General features: G+C 47.8%; 1 protein-coding gene across 1 annotated transcript in view; it reads left to right on the top strand.

Moving 5' to 3' along the window:
• Positions 1-373: 373 nt before the first annotated feature.
• T265_07377 (hypothetical protein) overlaps positions 374-6,264 on the top strand; it is a gene marked incomplete at both ends in the record, with an annotated part of 18,827 nt that continues 12,936 nt past the window's right edge. The window contains one exon of the mRNA XM_009172881.1: positions 374-431. The remainder of the gene's footprint in view (positions 432-6,264) is intronic.

Here is a 6,264-nt window from a genome sequence, read left to right as displayed (position 1 = left end):
GATACTGTACAATATTATGCATCATTTTCACAGACAGTGGTGTTTGATAACCTTACCAGTTCGCTCACTTAAACCAAGCACCCCTAAAGACCAATTCACTAGACATAGACATTCTTCACTGTGAAGTGGCACCGTCCAAAACTCCGTAGGTTTGAAAAATTCAGTTCCATTTGGCGAATACTGAGAGCAATCTGTAACTGCCAGCGTTTCAAAAGTCAATTTATTTCGTCAGAATTTCCAGCAATGCCTCTGTTTTATTGTCCGTGTAGTTTGACTGGTACGTGGGCCCAAAAATTGGAACATTTATTCTAGGACATTCTGTTTCATTCGAAGGGCAATTTGTTTAAATTGCTCGCCAATATCCTCCTTTCGGCAAGGCGGTTATTCCAACCGCGGGCGTGATAACCTTAAAGCAGCGCACTCCTCGACAGGTTCGTTATTGCTCGTTAAATTGCCTCACTTTTACACCTTACTGGAGATCTGGTTGTGGAAACTCGATGCCACTGGTTTCAGTGACAACAGTTGTGGGCTTCCTCGCAGATTTTCAGTTCGGTGAGCTCAGTAGCTCCTGTTTAGGTTGCTACAGCGCGCTGTTTACGTGTGTCTCGGGGTATACGCGTTTGATATAGTGCCCTCATTACAATTCCATGATTTCGGATGGTTGATTCGCGATCTGACAATCCTACTCCTCTTCCATCTGGTACGTCGGGCCTCCGTACTGTGGTTTGGTTAGTCATGGCGAAAGGGTTTTGTCTGGCAGCCGTGATAGGTTTGAGAATCACGATTAAACAGCTTATCAAGAACAATTGAAAAACTAGTTCGCGGGTGGTGTGTGCGCGTATGAGATTCATGGTCGTTTATTACACAATACCTTACAATAAAGACATGCTTCAAAATCACAACGTTGAGCTCACCTGTTGGATGGAAAGGCTGGAGACTACAAACCGTAGACTTGTGCAACCAATTCGTCAGATTCGCAGTATCTGTAGAACGGTCGAGAACAACAAGATTCTCGTTACCAAATCCTACCCACATTGTATCGCGTCTCGCGGCAACCTGTTGAAACGTGCCCCAGTAGACACTGCCATCAGCGGCTAACGGTGGCCAAAGGTGGCTAGCTGTGCCACTGATTCGGTTGGTGAATACGAGCCAAACATAGCATTTGTTGCATAAAAGCCCTCTGAAAACAAATGTAACAGGATACTCTGGATACTGGAGCTCTACTTACGCAGTAATTTTTGAAGCCGATTTGTTTGAATGCACTATCGATTAAATATATCATGAAATTTTTGGGGTTCCACCTTTGGCCGCTTTTAGCCACCGGTGACGCCATCGATCATAACATGCCACCCCTATTTGCCACCACTTGCCACTGGTGGTGACGTGTTTACTGGGTACTGTGCGCGGGGACAATGGGATGTTGATTAGATGATGGCATAACTGATCAGCTCCACTTTTTCATGACGGCATGACGCGCAGTGCCTCTGAGCATTTTGATGTTGGACGACAACCCGATCCACGCAGATGATCCCTCAGGGCACCTAAGACCATGCCGTTTTCAGAGCTGTTTTCCCCTTTGTGTTGTCTTCCACTGGGAACTTGTTTCGGCGTACAATGCATCGGGTTAGTCGATCGCCCAGGACGAATGCTATTGCCGAGATGGAACAGTCTCCGACCTGATCGACGAGGTGGCTCAGTGATAAAAAAGCGCAATTACCGTGTCCCCAACCCGACCTCTGCCTCTCGACTTAGTCTAGGCGTAGGAAACCTGGCCGTATCCCAGCTTTCGTACTTCCTAGTGGATGGCAGCTAGGCGCTGAAAGAGTACTACTGCTGAACGAACTTGTGATCTCCGGTAAACCTGTGTATCTTGATACCTACAGGCGGTTACGAATAATTGCCAAATGACACCCCGATGGTATATATTCAAGTCAATGGCCTTTTTGCAGTGGGGAACTCCCGCAATCGCCTCATGTTCCATTGAAATCACACCGTCTAGAGCTCAGCCTGATTCGATGCGGGGTGCCATCACTGAACATTCTAGTATAGTATAGTGGATTTTGGGGCCGTCTTTCAGCGTGATGGCTTCACTGCTCGGCACTCTCCTTGGTCCGGTGTTACGGAGAATGAGTTGGAAGAGGTCGACTTTTCAGTAACAGCTATCTTGTTCCACCTCATCGAGATCCGTTAGCCGCCAAATCTGGACACCTGAGGCTGCTAGTCAACCGTCGTCCGTCTTGGTCCTATTGTTGATTCGTTGAGGTTTGTAGTGATAGCTTCTGCTGCATATTCAGTCACAAGAATCGACAATCGTCCTGTCTAGGTGTGAACGCCATGGCCACGTACGTCCATAAAATGAATTGCACACCTCGAGGTGAACTGACAAAAACCAATGAAATTACGTTTTTATTCGTGCACAAAGCGCTATTCTTTGACCATACCGCGTACTCTGTCGTATGCACGGTGCTGTTACTGATTTGATTATCATCTTTTTTTCGGATGGTTGATTCGCGATCTGACAATCCTACTCCTCTTCCATCTGGTACGTCGGGCCTCCGTACTGTGGTTTGGTTAGTCATGGCGAAAGGGTTTTGTCTGGCAGCCGTGATAGGTTTGAGAATCACGATTAAACAGCTTATCAAGAACAATTGAAAAACTAGTTCGCGGGTGGTGTGTGCGCGTATGAGATTCATGGTCGTTTATTACACAATACCTTACAATAAAGACATGCTTCAAAATCACAACGTTGAGCTCACCTGTTGGATGGAAAGGCTGGAGACTACAAACCGTAGACTTGTGCAACCAATTCGTCAGATTCGCAGTATCTGTAGAACGGTCGAGAACAACAAGATTCTCGTTACCAAATCCTACCCACATTGTATCGCGTCTCGCGGCAACCTGTTGAAACGTGCCCCAGTAGACACTGCCATCAGCGGCTAACGGTGGCCAAAGGTGGCTAGCTGTGCCACTGATTCGGTTGGTGAATACGAGCCAAACATAGCATTTGTTGCATAAAAGCCCTCTGAAAACAAATGTAACAGGATACTCTGGATACTGGAGCTCTACTTACGCTTTTTGTTTTGAAGCCGATTTGTTTGAATGCACTATCGATTAAATATATCATGAAATTTTTGGGGTTCCACCTTTGGCCGCTTTTACGGTGACGCCAATTTTTGAAGCCGATTTGTTTGAATGCACTATCGATTAAATATATCATGAAATTTTTGGGGTTCCACCTTTGGCCGCTTTTAGCCACCGGTGACGCCATCGATCATAACATGCCACCACTTGCCACTGGTGGTGACGTGTTTACTGGGTACTGTGCGCGGGGACAATGGGATGTTGATTAGATGATGGCACCACCAATCAGCTCCACTTTTTCATGACGGCATGACGCGCAGTGCCTCTGAGCATTTTGATGTTGGACGACAACCCGATCCACGCAGATGATCCCTCAGGGCACCTAAGACCATGCCGTTTTCAGAGCTGTTTTCCCCTTTGTGTTGTCTTCCACTGGGAACTTGTTTCGGCGTACAATGCATCGGGTTAGTCGATCGCCCAGGACGAATGCTATTGCCGAGATGGAACAGTCTCCGACCTGATCGACGAGGTGGCTCAGTGATAAAAAAGCGCAATTACCGTGTCCCCAACCCAACCTCTGCCTCTCGACTTAGTCTAGGCGTAGGAAACCTGGCCGTATCCCAGCTTTCGTACTTCCTAGTGGATGGCAGCTAGGCGCTGAAAGAGTACTACTGCTGAACGAACTTGTGATCTCCGGTAAACCTGTGTATCTTGATACCTACAGGCGGTTACGAATAATTGCCAAATGACACCCCGATGGTATATATTCAAGTCAATGGCCTTTTTGCAGTGGGGAACTCCCGCAATCGCCTCATGTTCCATTGAAATCACACCGTCTAGAGCTCAGCCTGATTCGATGCGGGGTGCCATCACTGAACATTCTAGTATAGTATAGTGGATTTTGGGGCCGTCTTTCAGCGTGATGGCTTCACTGCTCGGCACTCTCCTTGGTCCGGTGTTACGGAGAATGAGTTGGAAGAGGTCGACTTTTCAGTAACAGCTATCTTGTTCCACCTCATCGAGATCCGTTAGCCGCCAAATCTGGACACCTGAGGCTGCTAGTCAACCGTCGTCCGTCTTGGTCCTATTGTTGATTCGTTGAGGTTTGTAGTGATAGCTTCTGCTGCATATTCAGTCACAAGAATCGACAATCGTCCTGTCTAGGTGTGGACGCCATGGCCACGTACGTCCATAAAATGAATTGCACACCTCGAGGTGAACTGACAAAAACCAATGAAATTACGTTTTTATTCGTGCACAAAGCGCTATTCTTTGACCATACCGCGTACTCTGTCGTATGCACGGTGCTGTTACTGATTTGATTATCATCTTTTCACGGTAACACCGGTACATAGTTGACATGCCACCGAAAGGTGACACGAGGGCTGAGATACTGCCGACTCGCCCAAGCCTAGACAGCAGCAGCTGAGGTTGGGTTCAAACCACGGACCTTGTAGACAGTAATCTCCCGCCCCGGCTCGTTGTTGGCTCAGAACCGGCATTGCTTCAGTCCATTTTACTCTTGCAGGGCGCTTGGCATAAGGGTCGTTATTTCACACCGTTGTATCAAGAGAAGTAATCGCTAATGGCTGGAAACTGAGCAGCCTGATTTCAAAGAGCTAGAAAGACTTGAGCGAATGTCCATCAGATATTCCGTTGGTGGTTCGCGGAGTTCACAGAAATCGGCGGGCAGATTTTACGGATTCAGGCGAGTGCAAAGAGCTCAAGGACCCCATCTAAGTAGGCTAACCGAGTAATCGCACCCCAGTCTCCTAATCACATTCATCGCCCTAGTAAACAATGCTGGCGGTCAGGACTGGCAAGTAGAGGTGATGCATTACACCGGTGGCTGTAGTCCGGTTGAGGTGGCGAACTGGAAAAAACTGGCTCGGCTTTAGTGCCTTTCTTAGAACCGGTTTCAGCCTTCATGTTGCTGAGATTCATGTACCGGCTGATTGAGTGCGTGCGTCTCCACCCAACTTATGGCCTCTGAACGAGATCGCTAAGTAGTTAAAATGACAGCTTACAGACCGGGAGGTCCGTAGTTCAAATCCAACATCTACATCACGACTTCCGTCTGAGCTTGGGCAACCTGGCAGTATCTCAGCCTTCGTTCTTCCTTCGAGTGGCACAGCAGCTAGGCACCGAAAGGACGTTACAGTCAAAAGGCGATCATCGTGCATGCGACATTACTCTGTATGATAAAAGAATGGCGTTAAATGCAAGAATATAAGTGTAGTAACATCATTGGTTTTTGTCAGTTCGCCTTGAGGTGTGCAATTCATCTCATGGTTGTAGTGGCCTGTGATACTGACATGGTGCCCACATCTGGACAAGAGGGTTGGGGTTCCCAGCCAGAGCCTTTGGCTCAAAAACCTGACGACAATGCAGTGGTGTTTGGCGGGAGCAGCAAGTGCACTTCAATTTCTGCAGAACAAGTCGCCACAGGTTGCAATCTGGAAGGGCAGGGTAGTGTTCATCAGAATAAGCACTGAAAGACTAGGTGTCACGTGGACATCCCCAGAATAGCTCGATGGGCCTCGAGGTGACCCTCTCATGTTGAAGATTCGGTTTCCAGAGGTTCAGTGAAACGCCTTTTCGAACCTCGAGTAAATGGCGTTCTCTGTAAAGTTGTACTAGTGGAGTATTTGGTGGTAGGCAGTAAAACTGCAAGTTTCAGTGTAAAACAATTATCTCACTACATAACCCTTGGCAATTCTACACGAGGTACGTTTTTTCTCCACCCTTAGACAAGTGTTTGGAGCGCGAGTTTACTGACCCGAAGGTCCGTGGTTCGAATCCGACCTCACCCTCTCGACTTCCCCAGTCTAGACTTGGGCAACCTGGCGGTATCCCAGCCCTCGTGCAGCCTTTGGGTGGCATGGCATTATCGGCATCGAAGATAGCAAAATCAATATTGGCACTAGGGTGAAAAAGAGGAGGAAAAAAGCGGGTGGGGGAGGGGACCTAGTGCTGCCCTTCTGAGGTGCCCACACCTCACTGCTCAGTCAGACAATCTAGAAAGAAACTGACAGCATGAACGCCAGTGACATCTATTATTGTGTAGGTCATGGTTGTAAGAATCTCAAAGGCTCGAATCACGTTTGCTAATTTGCGTCACTTGTGGCGTCAAAAGGCATCTCACTGGATCTTAAGGGTCGTGTGTACCAGGCTACAGTAAGG

Source organism: Opisthorchis viverrini (assembly GCF_000715545.1).
Source record: "Opisthorchis viverrini unplaced genomic scaffold opera_v5_167, whole genome shotgun sequence".
Lineage (NCBI taxonomy): Eukaryota > Metazoa > Platyhelminthes > Trematoda > Opisthorchiida > Opisthorchiidae > Opisthorchis > Opisthorchis viverrini.
This window is presented reverse-complemented; position numbering and strand designations above follow the sequence as displayed.